The sequence below is a fragment of the Podarcis filfolensis genome (assembly GCF_964270895.1).
Source record: "Podarcis filfolensis genome assembly, chromosome: 9".
Taxonomy (NCBI): domain Eukaryota; kingdom Metazoa; phylum Chordata; class Lepidosauria; order Squamata; family Lacertidae; genus Podarcis; species Podarcis filfolensis.
Genome location: NC_139610.1, coordinates 1,604,311 through 1,624,866, shown reverse-complemented (window position 1 = coordinate 1,624,866; position 20,556 = coordinate 1,604,311). Strand labels below are relative to the sequence as shown.

Below are 20,556 nucleotides of genomic sequence, written 5' to 3'. Positions count from 1 at the left end.
TACCTGGCCATAACTAAGTACAGTGGTACCTCGGGTTACAGACGCTTCAGGTTACATACGTTTCAGGTTACAGACTCCGCTAACCCAGAAATAGTACCTCGGGTTAAGAACTTTGCTTCAGGATGAGAATAGAAATCACGCAGCGGCAGTGCAGCAGCAGCGGGAGGCCCCATTAGCTAAAGTGGTACTTAAGGTTAAGAACAGTATCAGGTTAAGAACGGACCTCCGGAACGAATTAAGTACGTAACCAGAGGTACCAATGTAGAAGCAAAATTTTACACTGTTAGAAAACGCACACAACTAAATTGTTTTATTATTGAAATTCTAAGGCTCTTGTACTTTCCCCCACTATTACATAAACACCACCAGCATTCAGTGTCCAATTATTACCATTTAGCTTCTGAAATAATAAACTAATTATTATGGGAAGATGTTAAAATTTCATTAAACATTGTCTGACACTAGGTAGCACTGAGTTGACTTGATGAAATTGGAAATAACCATCAAATAAAGCCTTACAACCCAGTCTAAGAATAAAGATTACACAAATTCCCTGTATTGCTCACTCATTAGTGCTCTTAGGCATCAGTAGTTTTAAGTGCCTATAAAATAACCATCTAATTCAATCTTATTTTATCATAGTTTTTTGTGTTTTTCTTCTGAGCAACTTTATGTAGCTAACACCGATAACATAAGAGTTTTGAAAAGGTATGTTAAGCTACTTCTTCCTTTCCCAAAAGAAGGATCCATACACACTGAAATGCCGGCCAGCTTCAGTTCTATTGACATCCTCCACTATGGTTTCATTGTCATGCTGATGGAAATACAGTATTGCCAACCGTTGATTCCGCAAGGCAGCTCTTCCAGGTGAGTCACACATATCAAAGTATGTATGGAAACAGAGTATCATAAATTAAACTTAGGACAAATACAATCAAACATAGCAGAGCAACAGGCTCTGGAGGACACATGCGGTGATGAGTCGGAGTGTGGCACATGTGCGCATGCATGCATACAATCCCTCTCATGTGCACACACAGATTCACTCACAGGGAGGACAAAAGGATTAAACCCACCCTTCATATCTTTCTTCCCATCCCTCCCTTCTTCGTCTTTCCATCTGGACAGATTCTCTTGGCCAGCTTGCAAGGTGCATGAACAGAAGAAGGTTTGGCTGAGAGACAGTGACTAGTACAAGGTCACACAGTGAATTTTGTCATTGATTTTAACCCTGATCTCTTAGTCCTAGCCTGGACAAAAAGATGTAGAGGCAAATAAGCTGGGGGGAGAGGAATAATATTTTCCCATAGGTCTGGAAATTTATGAGGGCTGTGTGGCACCTTTTTAAACTAACCAATTCATACTGGAATCTTGTACATACTTACCAGGGAACAATCCTTATGGAATTCAGTGGGACTTACTTCTGAGTAGGGCTGGGTGATATCTGGTTTCCAACATCACAATACTGTATATCACCAGCTAAACATTGCAATATACTGATGTATCACAATGTCTGAAATAAGGATGGAGCTATGTAGAGGCATTGGCTGCCTTCAGTTTTCCTTGCATTGTGATTTTGCATAGCGCACACACACACACCATGATTCACGATATATTGCCAGCCCAAAAAATTATGAAACCAATATAACAATATGGATTTCAAACCAGTTTTGGACGATTTATCGATATATCACCCAGCCCTATTTCTGAGTACAGTTGTTGTGGCATGAATCCACATTAGCAATTGTGACAGCCTTTCTAAGCCAAGGTAAGAATATTTGGTGTTAAGCATTGATAAAACTGAAATGTTTAAGTATTCAGTATTTATTTGCAAAGGAGAAGAACAGGAAGAAGACAGGTGCTACACAACATTTATCCTAGAAGAGAAGCAACTGTGACAGCACAAAGCCCATTTGAATCAGAGTAAGACACTTTTCAGCATAGCTTGGTGCTGTTAGTAAAACTACAGTGCTTATGAGACATTTGAATCTCCAATCCTATTAGCTTTGGTCTTCTTTTAGCTACTAGCTATTGACTTTGGTCTCCTCTCTTACACAACTCTGGTCACTTTTCCTTATGACTGGAATTCCCCCTCCCTTTTCATTTCTATTTTTACCTACCATATTGTTTCACTCCTACAACCCAATTGCCACCAATGTGTCATAAGAAATATGTTGTATATAATAATCAATGTAACATTTCATAATTGGGAAAAAGGAGTCAATATAACTTCTGATTTATGGTATTGTCAGTAAACAGCATGCATTGCAGGCTAGAATTTTTGCTTTGAATGTGTGTCTGGCTAGTTTCTATAGCAACTGCACACATCATTTTTCTCCTTAAAACAATTTTTACTGCTTCCATTTATACTTAGTTTTATTGATCATTATAGGGCGGAGAATGAGGGTTCTGCCTTTGTCAGTCCTGAATACAATATCAGTGGTTTTCTTCATTAGCCTCACTAGAAATAGTGCTGTTGCTGTTTTCAGAAGAACTAACTAGAATTACATTATAATGAATGTCAAACTGTATATAAGACACTGGAGGGAAGACAATAAGATCATAGAATTGTAGAGTTGGAAGGGGCCCAAAGGAACATCTAGTCCAACCTCCTGCAATGCAGGAATGTGCAGCTGGCCCATACTTTTGGTCCATATGGGGATCAAATCCACAAACATGCCAGTAACTGAATCCCTGAGGCAGGTCTTCCAGATGAACCTTGGAATTTTCAACACACTCTTCTGTCAGGATTTCTGCTGCAGATTTAATTGGACAGTCCATCAAAATTCAGGACAAATACTTTTCTTCATCCCCCCATTTAAAAGGTATTAAAACAAGATTTTTAACTGAGATGCCCAGAAAGCTTTCTGTCCTTTGTTTTATATTTTAAGCTATCATATGATGAAATTGCCAATCAACAGGGATTTCACAACAACTTTAACTGGCCAAGCTACACAAAAAAATTATGTGGTGCCACTCTAGTTTGTACCATTTAGAACCATTGTACCATTTGTACCATTTAGAACAGGAACTGCATATCTGAAAGCCAAGAATGGCAAGATAACTCCTTTAGGTTCTCAGCTTTTATTGTTGCTGATGAAACCAGAAAAGCATTTGAGTCAAATGGCTCAGAAACTGTTAAGAGAAGTGATCTTTCTGTTTTGTTTTGGTCTACAATATGTTTCTATGTTTAATATTTATTCTGAACAAGATGTTTTCTGAACAAGTAACATTCTACCCCCCCCTTGATAAAGTTGTTTTTTGTAACAGAAGTTGCACTTAATTTCTGAGTAAGCCTTTACAGCTAGATATCAACAACTCAAAAAAATATTTACTCTTATAACAATGTAGCATGCAAACTTGCTTTTGTAAAAATCTTTTAATAATTATCTGTTGACATTTAGATTATCCCCAATAGGTTTTAAAAGTACCAAGGAAAATGTATCAGGGGAGAAGCATTTCCACATTATTCACTCAAAAGATACACAATTTCCATCTCAGCACATTACCTTCTGTCTTTATAAAGGACATTGGCAGTGCACTAGAGAAGTAGATTAGATAAAGGAACAAGCAGCCTTGACGCCTCAGAAAAAAAAATCCTAGGATAACAAAGATTACATCTTTTTAATATCCAAGCTAGATGTCCTCTGAATACAGAAACGAATAAAGGGGGCTCATTAGCACACACTTTTCTCACAATCAAAATTGGAACAGATTATTATTATTATTATTAAAATCTGGAAACAAAATTATTCAATTTAACACAATGGCGTAGTTCTCATATAGCACTAAGGCTAACCTTAACACAGTGAGCAGATGTGCAGGTTCCTGGAGAGAAAATCAGGACTACAGTGCTTTATGCCTGGTCCTGCTGCTGTGCCAAGCTGTGGCTTGGCTTAGCATTATGCCCAAACCGGGGTTCATGGGTTGCCTCATTTCAGGCAAACCACAAACCTGTGTTTGGATGCAGTTCTAAGCTAAACAATGAGAACTGCAACTGCAATCCCATATGTTGGCTAATTCACACTAAGCAATGGCTGTGCTGGGTCAGTGTTTCATATTCCTCACACTTCTTTTAATTCTGATTTGACAGGAGGTGTAAACCATGGTTTGCCATTCAGATGTAATAAATAATGATCTGCACTAAAGAATAAGCAACTGTAATGGGAATTGGGGTTGCTTGTGCGTAAATTCCAAACTGCTCCCAGCTGTTGGGGTAGCTAAACCTTTCCCTGATTTGACAGCCCTTACAAGGCGACTGTCTCAGTCACTGGCAGAATCCGTCAGTGGGCGTTCCCTAAACTTCTTCCAACATAAAAGCTGTTTGACGCCAAGTCTCCTCCTAGCCTCCCTGCGCGGAAGTCTCCTGCGCAGAGTGGGCGTGGCCAGCGGAGGTCCTGGACTCTCCCCGCTGGACCCTGTGGAAGGGTCTTGGAGCCCTCTCTCCGAAGACCTTCCCTCCTCCCCTTCTTTCCTGGTGTCACGCCGATTTCCTTCCCCAATGGAAGTGTTCTCCCTATCCCTGCTGGTCCCTTCTCCTGCATCATCGGAGAGCCCTACCTCCACTCTGGGCTCCGATGTCAGTTCCCTGACAGCAACTAAATAAATTGAGTGCAAGGGGCTGAGGAAAGAACTACAATCCTATGTATTGGGAGACTAGGAATGTTGCATCTGAATTAACTGTATCTTCCCAATGGAGGTTGTCTGAGCTTCAATATGTTTCTGAAATGCAAACTAAACCTTGCTAAAATCCATCAATATAGGAGTAAAATAATGTAATCAAACATTGTTAAGCAGGTCAGGACATACTTTGCTTAAAAGGGATTATAAACACATGTTGTAATGTTCATTTAGATTTCACCCAGTGAGTCAAGTGGAAAAATTGTGTTCACCAGCAGAAAACCAACTGAAAAACATGTATCCAAAGGACACACACTCTTTCCCATTCCACAGCCTTCAGTTGTTGAAGAGGGAAAATATAATCTAAATAGTAGCCTTTTTATTTCCTGTCCAAATTATACAATGCATCAATGCAGCTGAGATAGTTCTGTTCAGAGAGCACTACTCAACCCTTCCCAAACCCTAGAGGAATTCCTCCCACACAGAAACATCTAGCACTTCATAAGCCAGAACAATCAACTACTTTTATTTAAATCTTAATCCAGGGCTACTGATAAATGGATAGAAAGGGTAGGGTTTTGGGGAGCCCAAAGCCAGTACCGGGCTCACTCTCAGCTTTTCTTTTCTTTGAAGTAAGTTCCTATGTGCTCTAGAAGCAAAGTTTTCTAAGCCAACTTGTAATTTTTGTGAAATGAGCTAGCCTGGCTGCTGCTCCAGAGAAGCGGACACGGAGCAATGGTTCCGAACTACAAGAAAGAAGATTCCACCTAAACATTAGGAAGAACTTCCTGACAGTAAGAGCTGTTCAACAGTGGCATTTGCTGCCAAGGAGTGTGGTGGAGTCTCCTTCTTTGGAGGTCTTTAAGCAGAGGCTTGACAACCATATGTCAGGAGTGCTCTGATGGTGTTTCCTGCTTGGCAGGGGGTTGGACTCGATGGCCCTTGTGATAAACCATTATCATCATCATCATCATCATTATTAATTGAATTTGTTAAGTCACTTTGCCCAGGGTCAGTTCATATGGCTGCTAATTTCAGAACTGTCTTCAGAGGCAGCCCCACATCTAATGCATTGCAGTGATCTAATCTAGAGGTTACCAGAGGATAGAAAACATTAGGCTATCCCTGTCCAGCTAAGAGCACAGCTGGGCCATCAGCTGAAGGTGATAGAAGGCACTCCAGGCCACCGAGTCCACCTGAGCCTCAAGCAACAGTAATGGATCCAGGAGCTATGTACCTACTCCTTCAGAAGGAGGGCAACCTCCCATCCATCTGATCTAGGGAACCACCCACTAGCAGCACCTTACTCTTATCTGGACAGAACTTCAGTTTGTTGGCTTTCATCCAGTCCATTACTGAGGCAAGACAACAGTCCAGCACACCCACAGTCACACCTGCAGAAAGGAAAAGTTGTCATCAGCATATTGCTGACAACCTATTCTGAATCAGAGCTCTCTCAAGTGTAATGGAGCCCCCACCTCGTGCAAGCCAGAGGCAAGATGGGGGCTCCATTACACTTCTCCGTTATGGTGCAGGAAGCCGCACACCCCTAAACTGAGATGTTAAAAGGAGCCTCCCATCACAATATATAGAAATTCTTTATATCCTAATTTAAGGAATTTGCCACACCGTCATTCCTACCATGTCAAAGAGCCAATCTGTTCCATATGCTATTCCCCATCCATGCATTTCCTCATGGTTGTGATTTTATTATGGGGATATTATATTCTCCAGGAAATATTTTTATCTCCCTCTAGCAAATGTGTTGATTTTTCTGTACAACATGCTTGCACAAGTGTCAACAAGCCCCACTGGCTATTATTTATGATAAGCATTGTAACGCTTCCACACCCCTTCAATCATTATGACTATGAATTTTTTTTTTAAAAAAGCTGTATCGTTTGAAGACATTCATTCATGAAGAAAGGACACATATTTACTGAAAAATGCACATTAATAATGTACCTATAGTAATGAAGGTAATCACAGTTGGCTTCTTGAGTGGGGGAATGGGTATAAAATAATCTAGTACATTGACCCCATACGTTTAGATAATGAGGTCTGCCATGTGACTGCATGGGCTCTTGGGAGTGAATCCCATGGTGCAGGTAGGCACCCAAGTGGAAGTGGGCCCCAGTTATTGACAAGTGGAAGATCATGAACGTAACGGTGTGCATTATGCTTTGTAAATATCCTTACTGACTCACTGAGGAAGCTGTAGCAGATACTATTTCAGAAATGACTTCCCAGAATGGTCTAAGATCATGATGGCGATTAGCAACAAACTGGGATCTAAATGTCCAAATAATGAAGTAATTTTAAAATACAATTTGCACATTATTTTATATCACAAGTATAAACAATACTTGTGATATAAAATAATGTGCAAATTGTATTTTAAGAAAGGTGGTTTTCTTCTACGCTGGAGGGTAGGACACAAACCAATGGCTTCAAGTTACAAAAATGAGGATTCCAACTAAACATTAGGAAAATCTTTCTGACAGTAAGAGCTGTTCAACAGTGGAACAGACTCCTTCGGGAGATTGTGGACTCTCCTTCTTTGGAGGATTTTAAGTAGAGGTTGGATGGCCATATGTCACGAATGCTTTAGTTGAGATTCCTGCATTGCAGGGAGTTGGACTAGATGACCCTTGAGGTCCCTTCCAACACTATTATTCCATAAATTACACCTTATGCTTTAGTTAATTAAAACATAACAAAAATCAAAATGAATCAAACAAGGTTATATGTATGATCAATTTATACTTTACATAACCTTATATAAATTTTCATAAATATTTGCATATTTTTGATTCCTTATCAGATGTGTTATATACCCAATGTCCTAAACATCCAGTCAATGATCACTGGACCATTAACATTTTTTTCCATTTGTGATCAGTATTCGAAACTCCCATTGTTCTCCACACATTTTGCAACAGGAAATTTCATTAGTGCGAGCAGTTTCTGAGCTCTGGGTACTACACCTAAGATTTCAGATTAAAACTGCAGAGTGGAACGATAGGAGGACCACTTCCTGCCTCCCCACTTCCAGCTATTCTCTGAAGACTGGAGAAGAGACCTTCTTAGAATATTAGGGGGGTGGGCAGGGGGAAGGACTAGACAACCTAAGGCCAGGGGGGTGGATGTGGCCCAATCGCCTTCTCATCCTGGCCTGCGGATGGTCCGGGAATCAGTGTGTTTTTACATGAGTAGAATGGGTGCTTTTATTTAAAATGAATCTCTAGACCATGTGAAAAATGAACAATATTTTAGCTGCAGTTCATTCATTTTCAGCTTTGTATTCTTATTAAAAAAAGCGTGCCTAGACAGTCTGTTGTTACACCCATAACCTAGCTCCTAGCTTTCATATCTCAATTTCTAACACTGTTTGTGATCAACTTCTTTCCTAGCAGAAGATAGCTACAATTACCAGTATATAATGTTTAATAGGAGCAGTATCATTTATATAATCTAATAATAAAATTGTCAGGATTATGGAATCATTATTTGTCTTATTATAAACAATCCAAAAAATCATTTGGAAAATGACATCTCCAGCTGCTGGTCAGGTTCCTATTATACTTCCATAACAGTTGAGGCATTGGGTGCCAATTATATAAAACCATGGCATGATTTTCATGCAAATTAGTGAATACAGGATTTTGAAACTCGTTTTCAAATACATTTCCACATTTGCTTTATATTATTATGACCCAATTTGTCTTTCATTTTTTTGAATTTTGTTGGTGTCCCCCCCTGTTCAATTGTGTTTATAGTAGTAAGCAACCAGTATGTAGTTCATTGAAGTGCAGTAACAGGGGATTAAATCTGCCACAGAAATTTCTATATAAGTGCTCAGTCTTTAGAAACAGAATCCAAAATACAAAATACAACATGCTTAAAGTAGTAAGAAACAACTCACCAATTTACATTTAGTTTTAGATCTATAGCCCAATGAGTGACTGGAATGATAGACAGACAGACAGACAGACAGACAGACAGATAGACAGGAAGATATTCATGTATTAAGTCCATCTATACAGACACCTGCAACTTTTTGAAAATTCTCTGATCCCTTGCAAACCAGAACCTTAAGACTGGAGATGACTGTGAACATATAAGGGGATTAAGTTAAGCTATTTATACTATTCTGCAATAACAGCATTGAACACGGCTTAAGCAGCCTCTGGGCCAACTGCCAAGTATGTGGAATAAAAGTTGCCTCAAATGCCAGGGCTTCTGGATGAATTAAAGAAGTAAACTATGTTTACCATAACATATTTACCATAACAGAAGGTGTGCTTGGACATTAAATTTGATATGTTGCTCTAAGAAATGCATTTAGAACGCTTTTAAAGAACGTATTTTCTATTATATCTGTGGAATTATAAAGCACTTCTAAATTAGCCCTACAATTCACATTGATGAAATGAAATAAAACATTAACAAATGAAAGCATTGGTTGTCAGCTAGGAGCACAATAAATAATTTTAAAAGCCGATTATGAAAAAGAAAATATTCACAAGAATAAAGTCATATCTGAACTGTCTTGTGCTTCCTGACTTGGAATATTTGAATAATAAAACCATGCTTAAAACTTTTTTTAACACAACAAAATGTAATGGCAAAGCACAACAGTGAGCACAAAGCATTATTTTATGAGTCAAGGAAACTGGAATGAACTCCATGTTTTGTAGAAGCTTTAGTATCCGAGTAGAGTTCTAACTCATATTTTACTAATTGCTTAAGACTAAACCTGATATGGCACAAAGAGAGAATATTATGAAAATGATATACAGGTGGTACATGACACCAGTCAAGCTTGCTAAAATATACCATTTGCCCGATAATAAGTGTTGGAAGTGTAAAGAAAACGAAGGTACATTCTTTCACCTTTGGTGGACGTGCCCAAAGATTAAGGCTTTCTGGGAAATGATCTATAATGAAATGAAAAAGGTATTAAAATATACCTTCCTGAAGAAACCAGAGGCCTTTCTCCTGGGCATGGTCGGCCAATTGGTGCCAAAGAAGGACAGAACTTTCTTTATGTATGCAACAACAGCAGCAAGAATACTTATCGCAAAGTATTGGAAGACACAAGATCTACCCACCTTGGAAGAATGGCAGATGAAAGTGATAGACTATATGGAATTGGTGGAAATGACTGGCAGAATCCGAGACCAGGGAGAAGAGTTGGTGGAAGAAGATTGGAAGAAATTTAAAGACTATTTGCAAAAACATTGTAAAATTAATGAATGTTAAAATGATGTAGGATTGAAATGAGATGGCTTTAGTAATAAAGTTAAAAGAATATGCAAAAAAGGATTGATAATTAGATGGAAATATAAAGTAATAATATGTTAAGATATATAATTAAGATACAAACAAAGTGGGTAAGGATTTGCTGAATTAACTATGTGAATTGGAATACAAAAAAGGGAGGTGTGGGGAGGTCAGGAAACAAGTAATTGAAATATAAGATGTGAAAAGATTGATTTGTTTTTAATTCTGTTTTTTTTATGTATTTTGTATTTTTCTTGGTATTTTTGTATTTTTTTCTCTTTTTCTTTTTTTTATATTCTGTAATTCTCTATTGTCTGTAAAATTTCAATAAATATCTTAAAATAAAAATAAACCTGATATGGCACAGTTGTCATTCATGTATTCTCTCCATAAACATATAAAGTTTCTGGTGGTTAATAAAATAAACAATAGGGAGAGAGACACTGAACTTTCCCTCCTTCTACACGACATCTCTTTGCTACCACCACTTAGGGAATAAAGAATTCATGTTTGAGCAAATGACTGACGGGGAAAATCCTCCTTCTTGCACATGCTATTTTTTTCTGTTCAAGTAAGATCTGCCACTTTATTTGTGAATGAAACAGAAATGCAAAAAGAAATGTGTGCCAACCATTGTCACATCTACTTTGACCACAAGTGTCTCCCATAGGCTGGACCTGCAACGCAGCTATGGAATATTCTAGTAGGCCAAATCTATATTTCTATTAGTCCCATAATTATAATAAAAACATACACTGTTTGCCCTGTACACCTTCCAGCATCTACGAAGCATCTTACATTAGTGATGTACTTGGGCCTCAAGCAGAACACAGAAAGGACTTCTGAAAAATAGCCTATTGCTCCGCCTCAGAGGAATGAGCGTCTACTCACAGACCAGCACTGAATATAGGTAAGAGATTTCCTTCACTTTATCTTCCTGTTTGCACACAAAGTAAGGCTAGCTACAACACCTTTGAGCACGCAAACAATTTTTCACAGTTGTATAAGAAAGCCTGAGTAATTCAGGGACTTGGAAAGTTTGTTACGGGAATCACATTACCAAGTAAGTGTGCTTAACTATTTTTGCATTCCCAACTATTCTGGATAAATTTTTAAGTAGTGGAAAGGGGGCTCTCAGGTGCGGTAGTAAAATGCTTTGGCGAGGTGCTTGTAAAGCTCTGAAAGGAAAATGCAGCAGAGGGGAGTGGCTCTCTTGCATTTGTCTTGTGTAGAATATTGGTTGAAGGACAGCAACACAAGCTGTTCACTCATACACCCTTCTGGAATCCTGAAGGCTGCTGCATAAGATGTCAATAATTCAAATAACTGAGGAAGGAAGTGCTTATTGTACACTGAGCACAAATTACTTTTTCAACACATACCCACACTTCCAGAAAACAATAGCACACACAATTAGCAACAATATGCATATGAGACAGGACAGAACAGTTGCCTGATCATGAGATGGTTCCTGTGGAGGAACAACAGCATAACTGTGGAATGGTGCAGCGGATATAGATGACCAGAATATTATAATAAAAGGAATTTTGCATGTATTACTTTCCACAAAAAATAATGTTTTGGTATTCATTCTCCCATATGTGTCCTTGGGAAGCCAAGTACAAAAATTACAGTGAATTGTTTGCCATCAAGACTAAGATGAAAAAAAATAATATTGAGGTGTACCTATTAAAAACCATGAAACATTTAAATAATTTAAATTGTATGGGATTAGCTCTCTAATCTATATGCCACATCTATCCTTACTATCTGCAATGACACAGAAATCATGTTCTGCTCAAGCTTTTATAACCATTTAATCTCACGTCAGAGTGCAGAACTCAAATCACCAAATCCTACAAACCATGAACAAATTAATAGTTTTTCCTTTCAGTGGATCAGATTCTTATATAAGTGTCATTTCCTCAGCTGAAATCTTCAAGACAAATCCTTAATCTTAAATGATACTATATAAAGCTTTGCAGATCACATTCTATTTGGGTGATTTATATTTGCATCCTTTAATGGGGGCTCACCACTGCCTTTGCTATAGAATTCAATGGTGAAGTAGTGAGAGACAGACGGACGCCAACAACACACAAATGTTTAGTACACAAAAAAAACAATTTTTGCAAAAAGAGGGCTTTGGTTGGTTAGCATCCATCTGTCTTGAGAGACTGTGGAGTGAGTGTCCAGGAGAGAAATCAAACTGCTGCATTAGCAGCACCAAGGTAACCTCTCCAGGATGCAAACCTGGGCAGTGTGTCTGGAGGTCCCGGGCTGCCCAGACGACAAGACTCCCTTCTCAGCCTCACTGATCGGGTCCAAAAGGAAGCAGAGCAAGAAGTTGGGCACCAGGAATTGCAGGAAGGAAGCATACATGGTGCTATCCAACTGCCTTAGGAACTCCACTCTGGATTTGTTCAGGGTTTACTCTTTATCATTTTCTTCTCCCAAAGGTATTCCATAAGGCAGTAGAGGTTTAAATGAGACAGAAATTACACAGGCGTAACCATATTAATCTGTTGCATCAAAAACAGAGTCTAGTGGCACCTGAAATACTAACAAATTTATTATGGCATAAGCTTTTGTGTACCACAGTCCACTTCATTAGAAATGAATGATAGAAGAAAGCAAATGATGCCTCAGCACAAGTATTCTAAAACAATACACAGTGGAACGGGTCGCTGGTAGAAGCGCTGTTGTGCACAGGGGCATTCGGAGGCAGCCTGCTTCTGCGCATGTGCAGACCGTGGCAGCCGCTTCTGTGTGTATCATGGCAAACCTGGTGTTTACTTCCAGGTTTGCCGCGGACGCGACTGGACGCGACTGGAACGAGCCTACTTACGGGACGTAAGTAGAGGTTCTACCGTATTGCCACTCCTTCAATGGTAGTTTATTAACCTTAATATTAAAAGCATGACTGAAGTTTTATTTACTTAATATTTCTAATGCTCTCAACAAAACAGCTTCCAGGCAGTGTCAATAAGATTTAATAATTGATTTCACAGTTCATTGGTTCTGACACTGTGCGCAATCACTGATCTGAACATATAAATAGATACTTAAGGCCTCTTTTATAGGCTGGAGAGATAGAGCACTATGCAATATTGATTGATTTTGAAAAAGAAAAAAAAGGGGGGGAAGGATGATCAAATGTTTTTAGATAAAGCCTTCAGGTAACAACATCACCAATGACCCAATGTAAGCTAATTAGGTCAACAATGGGCAAAACAGTATCAAGTTAGTCAGCCTATTTATTTCTTTAAAATATTATGCAATCTTTTATCACATCTCATAAACTGTCCAATACTCTCTCATTCCGCACAAATTTAAATTACTGCCATATCTCGCATGCTAAAAAACCCCTCAAGGTACCAAATTTGGGTACCTCAGTACAAGAGTTTACATGCCTGTAGACAAGCAGAAGCCAGTATTTCAGGTATTGCAAATGTAGGTTCTTTACTTCCAAGAACACAGCATGTGTACATGCATCAGTGATATCCCAGGCCAGTCAAAGACTAAATTATTCTCTAAAGGCAATAAAGGACAGAGTGTAGGACTAGCAACATAAAGGGATACGTTCACAGGCAATGCTAAGCCATGACAACACAGTTTTATACTGTTAACATGAAAATAGGAAAACAGCCTTGTATTTACAGTGGCACCTCTGGTTACGAACTTAAGTCATTACGGAGGTCCGTTCTTAACCTGAAACCGTTCTTAACCTGAGGTACCAACTTTAGCTAATGGGGTCTCCTGCTGCTGCCACCATGCGATTTCTGTTCTCATCCTGGGGCAAAGTTCTTAACCCAAGGTACTACTTCTGGGTTAGCGGATTCTGTAACCCGAGGTGTTTGTAACCTGAGGTACCACTGTATACACAAACTCAGAGTGGAAACCACTGGAGGGGAGAGTGCTTGAATCCTGCTTGTGGGGTTCCCACTGAGGATGCTTCACTAGATGGGTGATTGGCCTGAACCAGCAGGCTCTTACTATGTTGTGCAGCGTAGAATAATAGAATTGTAGAGTTGTAAGCGACCCTAAGGGTCCTCTAGTCCAGGGGTCAGCAAACTTTTTTAGGAGAGGACCGGTTCACCGCCCCTCAGATCTTGTGGTGGGCTGGACTATCACCAGCTAAACATCACAATATTTTTTTTAAAAAACTCTTTATTGCAGTCCAAAGACGCATAGAACAATTTCAGAACAAAATACAGAGAGAAATCGAGGTGGTCATTTTGTTTTGTCTCAAGCTTGATGATGTTTGTTTCTTTTGACTTCCGAAAGAAACTTTGCCACGGCCAGTGTAATATCACTAGACCTGTCATCCAAAAGATATTTAATATGGGAGGCTTCAGATTTTCCCAGCAGATTTGCCAGTAGGGGTTTGATCAGTTGAACAATATATATCACAATGGCTGGAATAAGGATGGAGCTATGCAGAGGCATTGGCTGGCTTCGCAGTTTTTCCCACGTTGTGCTTTTTGCATAGTGCGCACACCCAACCATGATTTGCAATATATTGCCAGGTAAAAAAATATGAAACTGATATCACAAAATGAACTTCAAAGTAGTTTTGGACTATATATCGCCCAGCCCTAATGTAATGTTCTGAAGAACTTGAAAGCTTGCCACTATTTGGAGACATTTTGATCAGTCATAGAAAAATAGAATTGTAGAGTTGGAAGGCTCTACCAAATTTTATCTTGTCCAGCTCCCTTCAATGCAAGGTATTCCCCAACTGCAGTTTTGGACCTTGTTTTAAGATACTGACATTGAAAAATTTGATATGAGCTTTCGTTAAAAATAATGCTATTACCCTACCACCATGAAAAAGTTGCATTTAATTCACATAGAACTTTATCATGTACACTATTAAAGTTCACATAGAACTTTATCATGTACACTATTTCTAATTTGAATGCCTAAAAATACAACTGTTATGTAACTTTGAGAAGTGCAGGCTGCTGCTTATCTGTCAATACTTATTTCTAATCATTACAGTAGCACAATAAATCATTCATCCATGACTCAGCCATTCGATTTTGTGCTGCCTCTGCTCCCCTACCATCAGCTCCACTGTCTTATTTTTTAATAGTTCCCCCCCCCCTTTGTGCTAGCAATTTAATCTAAATAAAAAGCCAAATTGCAACATACCAGTGACATATTGGTGAAATTATAATACCCCAATTCAACTACCCCATAGTGGGAAGAATATAACTTCATAACATGAATTATATGTACTTCTTGCAGTACTCAACATATTTTTGTTGAATGCCTTAGTATGTATCTATGTATCATATACTTTACACGTAGACATGATATCTGTTAAGATGCCCACTGCAGAATTTAATGCAGAGAAAGATAGCACTGAAATTAGTTTTCTGATTTTCAATGTAACACATTGTTCCCTTATTTTAAAATGAAGCTACATTGCATTTTTCTTTTTTTTATTTATTGTTGTAATATTAACATCTCAATGCTTTATCATGGCTGTACATTTCTATACTGGCTAAAGTATCTGAGAAAGAGATGTGATGGTAGTTATTCAGCAACAGACCTACACTGTTTCAATGTACAACCAGCACATAAAATACAGGATATTCTGACCATAGATCTTTTTCTGTTTATCTGCAGAAACAGTCTTCACTACAGTGTTTCCCTAGTTAGTCTAATTAGCATCAATTCTCGTCATACCTGTTATTCTGCAATGACATTTGCATCATTTTAATCAACGAAAGCCAGCAAAACCCATCTTATAAAACACAAAGAAAAATGCAGCACTACCATATTGCAAAATTAAGAGGGAATAAATACATAAATCTTGCTGTTTCACAATTACACCATCAACTGCATTTTGCAATATATTATTTGATTCACTGCCATGCAAATACCAACACTAATAAGAAAGACAACTAAGCATCCATGTCTTTGATGAAAACAGCACCAGCGAAATGATCAAATTATGTCTGGTGTTATATAAAACAGAACAAACCCAACCACACTGACATGGATGCAGTTCAAACTTACCTTAACTAAAGATCATTTAAGGGTGGAGAGTCTGCATCTAATTGTTTGGCATTTTCACCTTAAACCACTTAAGCTGTTGCAGAACATTTTGCATGGCAACTGTAACCAACAGTATCTAAGGGTAAGAACAGGTACTTTAAATGCTAGAGAACAACATTCCATATGGTGGTGCACCTTAAGTCCTCATAGTAGGAAAAACACTCAAAGCTTAAAAGGTACACAGACGCAGTATTTATAAAATTCTGGCCATCACACCATAAAAACAGGCACAAATAGTATTTATTATTTGTAAAGCTACACATGTAGATGAAGTACAGAAAATGTAATGCTTTATGTTTCCTGCAATCTGTTCTGATGGTTTTGAAGGTAGGATTTTATTTGCATTTTACATTAAAGGCTTGCTGATAGGAAAGCTCACTTCAAGGAGGGAGTCAATCTAGCTACTTTAGGAAGGGAGTTCCAGTGTTTGCGAGCAGCCACCAAGAATGCACTCCCCACATCTAAACCAAGCGTGCCTGTGAAAATGGCAGGACTGAGAGGTGGTTCCCCAAAGATCTCAGAGCCTGGGTGAATTCATAGGGAAGCACAGAGTCCTTCAGATACCCTGGGCCTAAGCTGTATAGGTCATAATCAGCAGTTTGAATTGTGCCTGGAAACAGACCAGTGGAGCTGCTGAAGCAAGAGACCTCTACTCCACAGAATCAGCCCTGGTCAACAGTGGCTGCAGCTCTGTAAGCCAGCTGAAGTCTCTGAACTTTTCACATAGAGTACACTAAGCTGTCCAAATACCAGGTAACTAAGGTATGGGTCACTGTGGCAGGATCAGATGATGTTTCCCATCTCTGTATATAAAGATTCCATTTCCCTACTGTATCTAAGAGTGGCGGATAATACCTTACAAAACACATACAATCATATCCTTTAAAAATATTTTCTTAGCATGTAAGATATTGCTGAATATGTATTAAGCAAAAAGAAAATGACTGTTTCTTCCCATTAGTGCTTTAATATTGCATAGACACTACTGTGTCACTGATACGATGTATGACTTTTCAATGTACACTGTGATTTACCATCTATAAGAATATGTACTAACCTTTTAATTAGCAACAACTTACTTCATCCTGAATGCCAAACCATTCTTTGTTATGAAAGGTTTTCCACCCACATTTTTGTTAGAATCTGGTTTTAAGGAAGTCTGTCATTTCTTTGCTAATTTCACTGGATTAGGTTACTGTAGTGTTGACCTGCGTAATCAGCACTAAGGCAACAGTGTTTTGCACAAATTGACATTGGTGAGCATTTCCCTCCATGTTTGTTATAACTGATACAAAACCCAATAAAGAAACCACAGCTAGCTGTTCCTCTATCATATTCTACACAACTATGTTTCCCATTTCATTGGTAGTTATAGTTAAATAATGTAGACCAGGGGTCAGCAAACTTTTTCAGCAGATGGCCGGTCCACTGTCCCTCAGACCTTGTGGGGGGGCCGGACTATATATTTTGGGGAAAATGAACAAATTCCTATGCCCCACAAATAACCCAGAGATGCATTTTAAATAAAATGACACATTCTACACATGTAAAAACACACTGATTTCTGGACCATCCGCAGGCCGGATTTAGAAGGTGATTGGGCCAGATCCGTCCCCTGGGCCTTAGTTTGCCTACCTAACAGTTCGAAACACCCCCGGGTGCAAGTAGATAAATAGGGACCGCTTACCAGCGGGAAGGTAAACGGCGTTCCGTGTGCTGCGCTGGCTCGCCAGATGCAGCTTGTCACGCTGGCCACGTGACCCGGAAGTGTCTGCGGACAGCGCTGGCTCCCGGCATATAGAGTGAGATGAGTGCACAACCCTAGAGTCTGGCAAAGACTGGCCCGTACGGGCAGGGGTACCTTTACCTTTTTAAACCTTGTGATATCCTGATAAAGGAGGAAAGAAGGTGCGAAGAAGGCAGTTGTTGGCCATGCAGATGATCAGCATAACTGTGCGCAGCTTCTGCCGCTTCCAGGCGAGGCTGGGTAGGCAGCGCTGCCCCGGGCAGAGTGCATCAGCCGGGGCACCACATGGCATGGCACTGTGCACAGAAACGTAGAGCCCCGGGGCTCCAATGGCCTCCCTGGAGCCGCCAGCTGCGGCTAGCCCCAAAGATAGCCTCTCACCACACAAGCGATAGCTACCGGAAGCCACCCTCTGGAGCACTACGCAAGGCATGGGAGGCAGTTTCAATCTGCTCAGCAATTGCACAGGGAGGGAGGGAAGGTGGCAGCCTGCTGGCACTTGTGTGGCCAGAGAAAGAAATGAAGGTGCTGGCTGACAGGCAAAGTTAGCCCCACTCTTGTCTCAGGCTCCCCAGGCTGGCATCTGGGCTGCGGAGGGAGGGAATGGGCAAACATCAAGCAGCCTAACTAGGCTCTCCGGATTGAGCTGAGTTACTTTATGGGTGAGCTGAAGTATTTGATTTTAAAGAGCAGAGATATAGCAGGCATAATAGTAATCTGGTGGAAGAATATTGACAAGCTGGACTGTGTATAGAGGAGGGTGACCAAGATTATCAGGGTATAACTGTCCCAATCCAACAAGACACATTTCAGTACCAGATATACAAGTGAAGCTGTGAGCTCAAGCCAGTGCAAGTTTACTATTGAGCTATGAACTCCCTACTCTGAAATCAACCTAACCAACAAAACTTACTTTCTAGTTGCAGATGTCCTTAAGACTTAAAGGACACTTCAAATATGAGCAGGCTTCAAAACAAAATCTATCATCATGTGACTGATTAATATTATGCACCTAATATTTCAGAAATGTGTTTTATCTGCCATTGAAAGTCAGGTACAACTCATATGAATAAGGATAAAAAGTTTAGTTGGGAAGTCAGTAAGTGACATTATCTTTATCTTTGGATTTTCATACAATAGCAGACTACTCATGGAAATAACAACTGGGTAGAGAAATAATTTCTAACGTATTTCTGTGTTTCAGAGAACAAATGAGGTTTTCCTGAAACAGAATGGAGATCATACTTTTGCCAGGAAGTATCCTGATCTGTACAACTTATCAGCTGCTATTTTACCATTAAAAAATCTAGCATTGTTGGAAAAGTAAATCTACCAATGCAAAAAATTCAGCCTCTCAATGCTTCGATCCACATTTCATTTGTAAAGTGGGCACAGGAAAAGCTTCTAGATTAAAAAATAAAATAAAAGTAGCTCCTGGTTTATATAACCAGAATTTACTTTTAATCTGTGGTTGAAACACACTTTCCCACATATAAGTAAAATCCTGTAAGACCACTCAAAAATCAAATTGCTACAACTGTGAGGAGATAAAAGCATGCTGCAAAAAAAGAGGGATCTACATGAAAGAGTATATCTACTAGAGCGTCTGTCATCTCTAGTTCTTGCTCTTCCCCATTTATTTATTTCCTGCATTTATATTTCACCTTTCCGCTAGATCTGACCGATGTATCGATCATCCAACACCAGCTTGTAGACCACATCATATGAACCACTTCAAAAAAACTGAACCAGCAGTGTATTGCAAAGCACAGCCTTCAAAACTCCAAGGGGTGCTATAATTATGAGCTCTCTGGCAGGCGGCTGGCTGGCTGTCCTTTCAGCTCACTTTCCCTTCCTATGGCAGAAGAGCCCCACTCCCAGCGCCTCCCCATAACCATGGTGTCTCTACCCAATGTAGGAATCAAGGCTGGGCCGCCTCCTCTTTCTACTTCCAGAGAGGAGTGGAAGGAGTTTGCCCACCAAATGTGAGGGTTTGTCTGTCTCCAAGAGAAGGAATCTGCAGTGCACACAGCACATACCTATTAATTTCTTTGACTGCTCCTACATCCAATCTCCATACACACACCCTGTGCAATCTTCAATGACTGCTCCTTCGCCCAATCTCCACCCTCCCCACCCGTTCCATGTTTCAAACATCACAATATATCACTAAATTGCAATGTTTAGTTTGTGATATACCTGGTGACATATCGCGATGTTGAAAACCAGGTATCACCCAGCCTGAGTTTCCACCAAGGTACCAAAGACTGTTTACACAGCTTAATATTTCTGTTAATATTCTGTTAATATAACAGAAACCAATGGTATAGTATTCCCAGCCTGATTTAAGGAGCTGATGGCACTAGCTACTTGGCCTTCCTGGCTTCTGCATGCAAGTCTACATAAGACACATAGCTCCTGCTTTCCTTTATTGCCGGCTTCCTCAACCTCGGCCCTCCAGATGTTCTGAGACTTCAATTCCCATCATCCCTGACCACTGGTCCTGCTAGCTAGGGATCATGGGAGCTGTAGGCCAAAAACATCTGGAGGGCCGAGTTTGAGGGAGCCTGCTTTATTGCAATACTTTTTGTTCTCTTGGCTAGGGAATCTTAAACAGTGGGGACTAGTGCCCACTGGACTGGTAGGGAGGAAGGCCAACAGCACGTGAAGTCAAAGCTAATAACAGTCAGAACCTCCCCTCATTTCAATGAAGGTAAGGCTGAGACTAAGACTAAGGAGAAGGAAGCCAATGCCACTCTCTAAACTGGTTGTAAGAAAGAAGGGAGGGAGGTGAGAACTGGCCGACTGCAGACTGAGGTTGGTTGGGTAGCATC

General features: G+C 39.8%; 2 protein-coding genes across 6 annotated transcripts in view; one reads left to right on the top strand and one right to left on the bottom strand.

Moving 5' to 3' along the window:
- RCN2 (reticulocalbin 2) overlaps nt 1-20,556 on the top strand; it is an 810,887-nt gene that overhangs the window by 158,759 nt on the left and 631,572 nt on the right. The gene's annotated exons all lie outside the window — the stretch shown is intronic.
- PEAK1 (pseudopodium enriched atypical kinase 1) overlaps nt 1-20,556 on the bottom strand; it is a 71,200-nt gene that overhangs the window by 48,655 nt on the left and 1,989 nt on the right. Inside the window, exon 1 of one of the 5 annotated variants that reach the window (XM_083630036.1) lies at nt 15,937-16,058. The exons of the other annotated variants lie outside the window; for them this stretch is intronic. The gene's annotated coding sequence lies outside the window, so the exon portion shown is untranslated. Of the gene's footprint in view, nt 1-15,936; nt 16,059-20,556 lie in introns of those variants that run through there. 5 annotated transcript variants of the gene reach the window in all.